The following is a 12,973-nucleotide window of genomic DNA, read 5'->3' as shown; positions in this document are numbered from 1 at the left end:
GAGTCCCTTGGACTGCAAGGAGATATAACCAGTCCGTTCTGAAGATCAGCCCTGGGATTTCTTTGGAAGGAATGATACTAAAGCTGAAGCTCCAGTACTTTGGCCACCTCATGAGAAGAGTTGACTCATTGGAAAAGACTCTGATGCTGGGAGGGATTGGGGGCAGGAGGAGAAGGGGACAACAGAGGATGAGATGGCTGGATGGCATCACTGACTCGATAGACATGAGTCTGAGTGAACTCCGGGAGTTGGTGATGGACAGGGAGGCCTGGCGTGCTGCGATTCATGGGGTCGCAAAGAGTCAGACACGACTGAGCAACTGAACTGAACTGATCTATTGAGCTACACACTCCAAACAAAAGAGTGAGATGTTGTGAATCGTGTTTTTATATGGATTCAGAAAGCACTACAGGAATCATACCAAAAACAAAATATGTACCAATACTATTTCTGCTCATTAGTAAACTTTTATATAATCTCCATGGTTCTTTCTCCTGCACCAGTGCCTTGCGGACAGTTCCAAGGCATGCAATTTGTTTCCTAGTCATTAGTAAGAATTAATAAGGTAATTCTGGATATCTCAATGAAACTTTTGCTGAATACTCTGGTCTCTCTACTTATTAGACAAAATTATTGTCAAGTTAAGAAACCTGTTAGTGGTTGCTGAGCTCCTGTTGCTACTCATTAGAAAATTCTGGAGCCAGGAGCAATACAAAAGAAAGGGGTTTATTAAGGTTCATTTTTTGTGCTGAATAAAATTTCTGCTATTAGCACACATTGCAGCATTTCAGTTTATACTATATTAGCTACCTTTTAAAAATACACCCATATTTAATGACATTAAATGAAAGCAGTGGTAAAAGGATCCTTGTCCGTTATAACCTCTGATGAATGATTTTGCCTTGCTACAAATAAAATGCAACATAAACATGCTCCCAACTTGAATTTTAGTAGACTACTGCTAAATGTACATAATTTAAGTACAGAAGCTATTATTTTGTGGTTAGTCTCAGGCAATTATCACAGTTTTAAACCTTGCCTTTGGTTTCTTTTATTCTGTTTTTTTAGTCTCAGCACAGTAGTGTCTGTGTGTGTGTGTGTGTGTGTGTGTGTGCGTGCGCGCGTGTGTGTGTGTGTTGTCAGCACATAACTTTCAAATGATTCAAGACATGTTATATATATTTAGTTTAAAAATCCACTAATTAGCAGTTTCATACTCAAGATGCTTTTATAATGTGAAAAGCAAGAAGAGAGAAAGCATGAGAAAAAAAAATGTGGTACTGTGTAAAACATTTTTAAGCCTTTCCCACCCAGAAGCATAGCAAACTTATTTTACTATATAGGCATTAAAGATAAGGTGAGCATATCATCAGAGAGTTATTTGCCAAGCCCTAGGAATTGTTTTTAAATACTTGGATAATATTTATCTACAGTCCATAAAATACAAAAGATTTGTTTATTGATATAGCGCCATCTTCTGGTAAGAATTATAAAGGTAGTTGGTTTCACAACAAAATAGTCTTGAAATCATTTAAAGAATTTAATGAAAAATTGATCCATTGTAACAAATGTCTAGAATTGCATTCTACTAGGGCTTTCTTAACCTTTTAGTGTTATACTAACTTGCTACTTGTTAACCTTGACTTTTAACCTTTTCCAAGAAGTTTAAAGTTATTGTCAAATTGCTACACATGGCATAAAATCAATACAAACTGTAAGATGAAGTTATATATGAGTGTCTTTTATACATAACATGTAACTTTATAAACTTATTTTATATGTAATATAAATACATGTCAATACAAAAATCAAAATGTACTTGGATAATCTAAAAATTAGAATTATGTATTTCACTGCACAATGGAATATAATAAATAAATATACATACACACACACACAATTCTACACATATAAGATCCAAAACATACGAATTGGCTAGCATTAATAGAAATGCAACATGTCAAAAATGGACTGCTTGTCTAAATATACCTTAACAAAAATTAAAAATTAAAATACAAACATAAAATTGAACAAAACTCTTAGCATGTATGAAATAAAAAGGGCCAATAACTCTAAAATATAATCATTATAATTATTATCAATGAAAAATGCTAACCTCCTTAAAATGTTATAATGAGCAATTTTTAAAAAGGCAGTGACAATACAGAAAACTGAGATTAATAAAATTCAATAAGTGAGGAAATAGAAACTTAACAAAGAATAAGCTTAGTAAATAAACCAAAAAAATATTTTATCCTCATATACAATGAATTGTAAGCTAAAAAATATGTTTTTAACTAAAAGTTGATAAAAAATTAAAACTGTAAATTCATAATTTTAGGAGTATAAATGCATACCATATTTCTGAAGTTATTGGTCAATATGCACCAAAAGTTCATTTTAATGTATATAACCTTGGATAATAAGGAAATGTGTCAGAAACATGTAAAAAAGAAAATTTAAAAATTTTAGTTTTGGGAATTCCTTGGCAGTCCAGTGGATAGGACTCTATGCTTCCACTGTAGGGGCCAATGCTTCAATCCCTGATCAAGGAACTAAGCTCCTGCATGTGTGCAGAGCAGCCAAAACAAAAACACACACACACAAATTTAGTTTCATTTGGTTTGTGTTATACATTGGGAATGTTTAGAAACAAATTAGACATCTTAAGAGGATTGTTTATATTAACTGCAATGCCTTAACATGATAGAAAGATTCTATTGACAGAATGATGGTCACAACATATTGCTCAGAAAAAAAAAAAAAAGAAAAGAAAATGAACAAAGTAATATGTACATGATTCATGGAAAACAATGAATGGGGTACATCAGTTATACACAGGTCATCTCTGGATATTAAAATTATATGTAAATGTATTTTATATTAATCCCTATTTTCTATATTCTAAATAATAACTTATTTAGAACAATAGAACTTTTAAAAATTATAATTGCTAAAATTCTTTAATTTTCAAGCACATATAAAATGACATAAATCAATAAACAGTTATTAAAAGCCTGTATTTTGTGTAGTTACACTAAGTTCCATCACTTCATGGGAAATAGATGGGGAAACAGTGGAAACAGTGTCAGACTTTATTTTTGGGGGCTCCAAAATCACTGCAGATGGTGACTGCAGCCATGAAATTAGACGCTGACTCCTTGGAAGAAAAGTTGTGACCAACCTAGATAGCATCTTCAAAAGCAGAGACATTACTTTGCCAACTAAGGTCCGTCTACTCAAGGCTATGGTTTTACCAGTGGTCATGTATGGATGTGAGAGTTGGACTGTGAAGAAGGCTGAGCACTGAAGAACTGATGCTTTTGAACTGTGGTGTTGGAGAAGACTCTTGAGAGTCCCTTGGACTGCAGGGAGATCCAATCAGTCCATTCTGAAGGAGATCAGCCCTGGGATTTCTTTGGAAGGAATGATGCTAAAGCTGAAACTCCAGTACTTTGGCCACCTCATGAGAAGAGTTGACTCATTGGAAAAGCCTTTGATGCTGGGAGGGATTAGGGGCAGGAGGAGAAGGGGACGACAGAGGATGAGATGGCTGGATGGCATCACTGACTTGATGGACGTGAGTCTGAGTGAACTCCGGGAGTTGGTGATGGACAAGGAGGCCTGGCGTGCTGCAGTTCATGGGGTCACAAAGAGTCAGACACAACTGAGTGACTGAACTGAACTGAACTGAGCAATAAGTATAAAGTGTACACAGTACAACTATGGAACTAAGTTACAAATCAGTAACATAGCAGGGTAGATGAAAAGTACTATATGAGTACTGTATCAGTCAGGATATTTTGAATTTAAGACTTCAAGAAACTGAATGCAATCTTGTTGAATATACTTAAAAAAAAATATGGGCCGGGGTGGGGGGAAATTATTTGCTTACACAACTGGGCAGAGCAAAAGTCAAGCTGATCTAAAGATGACTGAAAAGAAGCATGTAGAAGCAGACAGATCTGGGCTCTGTTTCTGTCCATGTGACATCTTCATTTTCTAATGCCAGGTTTTCCATATGGAGGAAGCAGGGGATGGTCCACAGCAACTTGGGGCTCATACCCATGTAACTCCATTAAAAAGACCACAGTTCAAACATTTTTGACTGGTTGAGCTTGTCTTGTACCCACACCCTACAGCCCAGGATGTAAGTTAACATGACTGGCACTCTCCACTGCTAAAAAATCATATTTGACACCTGTTAAAATAATAAATTAGACTTTTCTTTTGGGACTATTGTGATAAATATCAAGACTATCTGGGGTTCCTGGTGGCTCTGCCTGCCAAAGCAGGAGACCCAGATTCTCTCCCTGGGTCAGGAGGATCCCCTGGAGAAGAAAATGGCAAACCACTCCAGTATTCTTGCCTGGGAAATCCCCTGGACAGACAGGCCTGGCAGGCTACAGTCCATGGAGTCACAAACAGTCAGACATGATTTAGCGACTAAACAACAACAATATCAAGAATATCATAAGAGAGAAGAGAGATCAGCCAAAACTCCTAATACAGAAAAGACAACTGGAAATGTATAGTCGATGAGCAGAATGACTGGTTATTGGATGAAAGTTACAAAGAGAAGACATAAAAGGTGGGGAATCCTTGTTAAACCCCCTTACAGGGTTCTTGATGAAGGCAGGCCAGGGTGATCAGATATCAAGGGTGGAAGGACTCTTAATAAACAGACTTAGCAGGATTCTTGCTACAACTGAACTAGGCAGGCTACACAGAGGGCCCAACGACAAGGACTAGTCAAAAAGTGGGCTCTGAGGACCCTGACTAAAGTTTGGGCAAGGAGAGAGTCTTTGTTACCACTAAAACCACATTTTTGAAAGAGGAAGAAGGGTATAGGAACAGAGTTCTGCTCAAACAAAGAATAAGAATTTAAATATCATAGTGCGACTCACTAGAGGCTTATAAGAAATCAGTCATGGGAAATAACTCCAGCTTAAAGATACTTAAAGAAAAGATGAGTATAAATGTGATATTGAAAATTAATTAGCATTTTATAGGAGACATGAGAGCAGGAAGGAAGCCACTGTAAGTCATGAACAAAGACAAGAAAGCAGGAAAAGAGAGATGAGCCTTATGCAAATTAGTTCAGCAGTCTGGCTGGTATGTAGGATTCATGTAGAGAATTAACAGAAGATAGTTTATAAAAGTCTATTAAAGCTATATGTGGAGTATCATGAAATTCCAGCAAAAGAGTTTGAACTCAGTCTGACTTTTCACTTCAGAGTACTTCTACCTCCATGAAAATGTGGTACAGCCAGGGAAACTTGGAGCCATATGGTAAATCTTCCTGGACATCAAAATCACCTCAAGATTCGGAATGAAATACTAGGCTATTTAACCAGGAAGTATGTTTAATAACATTAAAACAAGTGTTGATATTGAAACAGGCCTGGGACCTGGGACACTCTGAAGCAGTGCTGCAAAACTTGCACCTGGGCACACCTCTCCTAGAGCAACAAAATACAAAGAAATTGTATGGGACTAAAAATAACTGTGCCCATGCACAGCTGGGGCAAATCCTAGACCAAAAGACACAAAGACAACAAAAAACTCAACTGCCATTTCTGAAGAGCCAATAACAAAAGAAAAGTGGGTGGCAAAAGCGAAAACAAAGTACTGTGCATGCCTGTCTGCACTCAACACCGCAGAGGAGTGCACAAACCACCTAAGCCACTCTGCCCCCCCCCCAGGATTTAGCCCTATTCTCCCCTCACTTCATATAAAGAATGGAACAGGAGGGTGTAGTGGGAGCTGTGAGCAAAGGAACAAGTTACTCGTTTCACTCCCTCCTGCAGCCAATGCAGGAGCCCCAATAAAGCGCTGCCTGAAATTCTTGTCTGGCCTCTAGTCAATTTCTATTACTTGGGGAAGACCAAGAACTCTGGTTGGTATCAACAGTATGTGGTTAAGAATGAAAAATTAATTTGCATTTTAAAACTACAAAGCAAGATTGGAGGAGAATTGATAAATTCTTTGCCCTCAGGATCTTCCAGTCCTGTCCCATTTGCCTTTCGGGCAGAAATTCTTGAGAACTCTGCTGCAATTCAAGGATGTGTGAGCATGAAGACAGAATAATGAAAAAGCATATATTATATAAATATTAGCGTGAAAAGTGAACGTGAAAGCCGCTCAGTTGTGTCCAACTCTTTGTGACCCCATGGTCTATACGGTCCATGGAATTCTCCAGGCCATAATACTGGAGTGGGTAGCCTTTCCCTTCTCCAAGGGATCTTCCCAACCCAAGGATCAAACCCAGGTCTCTTGCACTGCAGGCGGATTCTTTACCAGCTGAGCCACAGGGAAAGTCCTAGTGTATACAGAATCAGTAAAGAAGGGTAAGAATAAAGAAATGGAAGCTAGTTAGAAAAATATTTTTATAATTCAAGTATAATACCATAAGGTAATGGCAATGGAGATAGGGGGAAAAGGAAGGATTTAAGAAACACTATAAAGGAATTTTAAAATATGTACCATGTTTTTAAATAAAATTCTAACCACATTAATAAAAATAATGTTAATACTATGTTGTTAAATCAAACTGACACTAAGGTCATGAAGAATGCCTGCCTAGGTCCACTGAGTTATTTGGTCCAATGCATCTTTTTGTCACCCCTTTTTGCTTATCTGCCACAGCATAGGGCTAATGATTAAGAAGGTAATATTCATGAATCTCACAGACATTGTTCTCATCAGACTCCAAGACTTACATGGCAAGAGGAGCCAGACATCTAATGAGTAATTCATCCCTTCCAATTTCGACAAGGCTTCACTTTCCTTCTGGGATACTTAAAAATGGAAGCTAATTACAAGAGTTGATCAAAAGTCTGAACTCTTGAGTACAGTTCTGGTGCCGTGCCTGAAGAAAGACAACATAAACTTTGAAGACAGGAGAAAAGGTAGTTAAAATCAAGAGTATGTAGAGATTTTCATATAATGAAGTGGGAATCATGAATCACAGAAAAAGTAAATTTGAAAGGGAACATAACTGAATTCTATAAAAGAATGAGAACGATACCGAGGTAACTGATTCTGGAACAAAACAGCACCTACTATGTACTAAGAAATTGTGTTTGCCATAATACATTCTATTTTGAGAATAAAACTGGTTATTATTACTCTGACATTTCAAATAAAGAAACTCAGGCTCAAAGAATTTGAGGATTATCCCATAATGAGTGAATGAAATAGTGCCAGGTGATATCAGAGAAATTATCATTCATACCCCAGTGGATGAAGATAAGAGGTATCAGAGGCTAAAACTAAAATTAAATATAAGTGAATAAAAGTTCAAGGAGAACTCAGATTCATGACTACAGCTGTGCAGTGAATAGTAGGTGTATATCATGAAGATTTTTGGAGTAGAAGGCTAACCCTTTGAGACTGAAGCATGGCAAATAATTGAGAAGCTTTATAAAACCACCACCCTGTCTCTCAGAAACAGAATTTTGAATGTGTAACAGCATCAGAGTTGTTAAAATGTGACAGATATTTATCAAGCACAATGCTTAGGATATCTAAACTCTATCAAAATTCCTATGACATTACTACAAATAATCAAACATCTGTGTTTTAAAAAGTTGTTTTTCTTTTATACATAATTGCTTTTCCTTGTCCTAGAGACCCAGAACTATACTGTAATGTAATCCACAGGATCCATGCCATGGGACTCTATTATAAATGAAGCCTTGGTATAGTGAGATCCATTTGGTATTTCCAGTAGTAAATCCCCTCAGATAGGGTCAAAAACACATCTGCTTTATACTGAATTCTACATTCTCCACAGCAGTACTGTGAGGCTCTGGCCTTATATCATAAATGTGAAAGTAACCCTCAAAAAAATTTTGATTCAGATGGAAAACCTAAGAATTATCTTTAATATGACCATGTAATGCTACAAAGAATTCTGAGCAGCTCTTGTCTAACAGCATTCTACTGTCTCATAAGATCTATGTACCAAATAATAGCTGCCAACCAAGCCAAATCCAAAGCCAGTTTCTAATTTATTATTTCATAGGGAACTTTGAAATATGCTCATTTAAAAATCTGCCACATAATAGCAAGTTCTGTACCACTCTTCTGTAATGTCAGTACAATATTGCTCAGCACAGGAAAGAAGCATGAATGTTGACACTCAATTATGGATATTAAATTCAGTCTCCCATTTCAGATCTATGTCAGATGTCACCATCTTCAAGAATTTATAAATGAGCAATTCTCTTCCTCTAGTCAATGTAATATGAACTATAGCTTGAGAAACATTATGTTACACCACTCTTTTTTGGTTACATACCTGTAAAATATTCTTTCGCACCCCAGAAGCTCTGGATCACAGAAATTTCCCAAATACTTCATCCATCACTGTATTGTAGTTACCTCTAGAGTGTGATTTCAATATTCAGAGGCAAAATGGAGCATAGCAGATCATCACTTCTAACTAATTAATGATTTAAATTGTTATGCCTGGTAAGCTTGAGCATTTTTCAAAATAAGAATTGCAGTGGCCTATTTCTAGGAGCAGCACAGTCTAAATTACAGCTATATATCTATGCATGCATGACTTCACAAAATGGAAAAATATGAAAAGGTATGTTGGTGATAACAGGGACATTTAAGGTCATCTTTTTGTTGCTACTCTTGTTTATTTGAAGAAACTAAAAAAATAAGGCTTTATATTTAGCATTCTATGACCACTTAAATTGTGTGCTGAAAGGTTAAAAGTTATATCAAAAGTTAAAGTTTTGCAATCAATTGTGTCTTAAACTCTAACCTTAGAGCTCAGCTGCTGAAAACATTTTACTTCTCTGGAGACTTACTGTTCATGGGATTCACACTGCAAAATCATATTAGAGCTGAAGCATTTGTACAACTTTCTGTAATAAATGCCTTCAGACAATGGTCCCAGATCTAGAGCAGATTTCCTAACAGACAATTCTATAGTGGTTTATGGCACAGTGAAGGCCAAGATAATCAAAGAAATGTGGTTCACTTTCAAAGGAAAAGTTAAACATTTTGGTCCCTAAATCAGAAGTCATCTGCTTTTAGCAGTCATGATTACATGTAATAACCAGCAGGCTATGATACATTTTAAGAAATGTATGTACCACACAGTGATAATGTATATTGCCAATTCATTATTCCTAACTCTTTTACTGCGATTTTATCATTTCTGAGTAATTGCGTGTTCTGACAGTTTCTATGATATGTGTGATACTGAATAATAATCATCGACTACTCATCCAGTAGTGGTAGGAAATATAGCCTGGGGAAAATGTGTCCCAGATGATACATCAGCAAATGTTACTTAGACTTAAATAATTTCATGTTAATTTGGATTTCAGCAGTAATTAAAGAATTAATGCCTTAAATTTTTTTTCATTTTTATTGACATTGTTAATACTTTTCAGCGGCTAATTTTTTAAAAAGTTTCTTATTGACCATTTTAACAGAATTAGCTTATCAGTGTAATAAACTTATAAGCTTTGGTTTTTTAAGGGAAATTTTCTACCAATAAAGAATGGCTTGGGATTCGTTTTATCAAAGAAGTTTTGTTTATTAGTGGTTAGTTTCTGCTTCAAAACAATTCAATCTTATTTCCTAGATTAATTTTCCATTTGAGTGTGATATACATACAGGTAGAGTCTTCATGTGGACAAACATCAAAACCAAACTGTAACCTGAAAATGCCATACCAGCAACTCGTCATCTTCAATGATACATTTCAACAGAGTTGCAATTTCATCACAAGCCACCACTTCAGTGGTTACACTTGAAACCTGAACAAAGTCTGGTTTTACCTGTGGCTGTTCACTGAAATTGCAAACACAATTCACTAAGCTTTTATATACATTCTAGGGTTTTAACTCAGTCATGCAAAGAACCCAAAGGCATCTGACCTGCTAAGTTGCCTGAAAATATGGGACTGAAAGTTTCTCTGAAATAACTCAAGTATGGCTTAGTTTTATTATAGATTTCACTTGGAGGCAGTGAAGAAAATAACATGCTTCACAGGCTGCCCTTGCTAATCTAGCAATACCTGGTCTGAGTTAAGGATGAAGTGAACACTTAGAAAATACATGTTAAATGAAAGAACATTTGCATAGTTAAACACTTTCAGTGACAAGGAAGTATTTGTAAATTCAAAACTCTGCAATGTCTACATAGATATTTTATCTTAGACTACCATAAAAGTAAATAAGATGGAAGCCTATGGCATCAAATCATTAATTTGCTCATAACTGGTTGACCTATTTAGCAAACGGGGCCTTCCTGGTGGCTCAGTGGTAAAGAATTTGCCTGCCAATGCAGGAGATACAAGCTTGACCCCTGGACCATGAAGATCTCCTAGAGAAGGACGTGGCAACCCACTCCAGTACTCTTGACTGGGAAATCTCACGGACAGAGGAGCCTGGTGGGGCAGACCATGGGGTTGCAAAGAGTCAGACATGACTGAGAGACTGAACTGAACTGAAGATTTAAATGTGGCAAGCAAAGAAAAAAGGAGCCAAATCACTCTATTTTATTAAAGATACAGCTATTCATCCCTGGGCACATTAAGTGCAAAGTGAAAATGATAGACAATGTTACACTCTAGTATAAACAACTCAAAATGGGAATTAGAGCATGAAAGAGTTCTGAGCCTCAGTTTCCTCATCCGTAAAGTGAAAGTGGTGTTTCTGTAAGATTTCTCAGATACTCATGCATTGAAAACTGTTAAGGACAGAGTAAAGTGATTTCATGTGTTCACTTCACATCCCATGGTAATTTAAAATTATATCTGTTATACATACTATACTTAAGACATTTATACAATTTAGGATGAAATCATTTCATCATATGTTATTTCCTTCCCAAGAACATATACTTGGTTTTGTTTTTTCTGTTTATCTGAATATGAGCTAGAAAATCATCACATTAACCATGGTTAGAGTATTTCTCAACATTTAAGTAATGGAGAAATATCCCCAAATTAGCACATGCTAAATCATCTACAGAGAACCTTCCTGAAGTCTTACAAACACGAAACAATATTTGAGCAGTAGTCCCCAGATGGAGAAGGAAATGAGCAGTGTTATTTCTGAACCAACAGGATTTTTTTTTTCCTTTCTAAAGGATCTTTTCTCTTAGGACTAACATATACAACTGCTATGTATAAAACAGATAACTAAAGAGAATCTACTCAAGAGCACAGAGAACTCTACTCAATGTTCTGTGGTGACCTAAATGGGAAGGAAAGAGATCTAAAAAAGAGTGGATATATATACATGTACAGCTGATTCACTCTGCTGTGCAGCAAGAGTCTAAGACAACAAATATAATGCAAATATACTTTATATTGGAGTAAAGCAAATATACTCCAATAAAAATTAATTTTTAAAAATGCATTCTTTCACTTAGAATGATATCTTTACAACCAGAATAGGGTTGTGGGTGGTGCATTTGTAATTTCGGACAACAGGAACAGTGCATCATCAGACACACATCTTCCTTCTTCTGCTCATCCACAAGAGGATCAGCAAAATCACCCAGGAATTTCTGCAAAAACTCTGACAACTAAGTGGAAATTCACAGGTTAAAGCAATGTGGTGTGGTGCTGGGGAGTTTTTCTGAAGCGTGAGTACTTTTGCCCGATTTCAGTTAGTCCCACCCTTGTAGGATTCACAGTCTCAAAGCAGAAGTGGAAATAACCTATGTGTAAGTTCAAAGACTGCAATCATATGAAAGTGAAAGTTGCCCAGTCATGTCCAGCTCTTTGCGACCCCATGGACTCTAGAGCCCATGGAATTCTCCAGGCTGTAATAGTGGAGTGGGTAGCCATTCCCTTCTCCAGGGAATCTTCCCAACCCAGGGATTGAACCCAGGTCTCCTGCATTGCAGGCAGATTCTTTACCAGATGAGCCACCAGGGAAGCTAGCACATTCCAATTTACCTATCTGGTCCTCTCTCACTGTAAAACTAAGTAAGAATTTTCAGAAAGGGACTGGAGTCGCTATTTTGAGAAAACTACAATTTCACTTCTATTTTACCAATGTTTTAATTTCATTTTATATCTTCATTTACATGAAAAAGTGGTATCTCTTAGGCAGAATGATATTTTAAAATACACAGATGCTGCAAATAAAACATCTTATGGCTGTTCAACAGAAACAGAAGGCCACTGAAATATATTAATTTTTCAGTACACATGTAAATGTGGCTAAGCAAAAATTTGGCAGAAGAACAAATATTCTCACAAAGAAAATACAACACAGTGAAACATAAACACAATTAAATGAGCCAAATTACACCCCAACAATAGATGAGAGAGGCGTGCCACTGACTCTGTCTGCATGGTAACTATACAGTCAATTTTCTGGATTATTAGACAAAATATGCACAAAAGCTTTGGGATGATTAACTGTGTATAATAGAATCCTATTAATTTAGCCAACATTCATTGAACACCTATCATATTTCATGTACTATGATAACCACTGGAATTACCAAGATGAAAAGAGGCACAGTCCACACATTTAGAAGCCTGACATCTTAAGTCTTTTCTTTACTGTGTAGCATTAGATGCATTATAGATCAGCTTACATTTCTTGAATACCAACCAAAGTCTGATACAACATGATTCGTCAAAGTTCAGCAATGCTCTTGCCTTACATGAGCATGTAAAGACGAAATTCACTTTACAGTCTATGACATTTCAGCAATATAGAGACATTAAAAAAATATTTCATTTTAAAATGTCTTCTTCATTCATTTATTTCACTCAAAAAATATTTATCAAGGGCTTATTCTGTGCAACATTCTGTTAGTAACTGGAGACACAGCAATGAAATATCAGCATACTCCTTGTTTTTCAGAACTGTAATTGTATATTATTCTTTTCACAATAACAAAGCTCCTTAGAGCCTTCCATCTGGACAGATTATTTCTTGTTTCCCTGCTGTTAGAGTCTGCCCTTCTCCTGAGA

At 36.3% G+C, this 12,973-nt stretch overlaps 1 pseudogene; it reads right to left on the bottom strand.

Annotated features, from left to right (window-relative positions):
- The window catches only part of LOC120877541, a 73,415-nt pseudogene extending 60,789 nt beyond the window's left edge, over positions 1-12,626 (bottom strand).
- Between the last annotated feature and the right edge of the window lie 347 nt (positions 12,627-12,973).

This window comes from Oryx dammah, unplaced genomic scaffold (genome assembly GCF_014754425.2).
Source record: "Oryx dammah isolate SB20612 unplaced genomic scaffold, SCBI_Odam_1.1 HiC_scaffold_18, whole genome shotgun sequence".
In the NCBI taxonomy this organism is placed as follows: domain Eukaryota; kingdom Metazoa; phylum Chordata; class Mammalia; order Artiodactyla; family Bovidae; genus Oryx; species Oryx dammah.
This window is presented reverse-complemented; position numbering and strand designations above follow the sequence as displayed.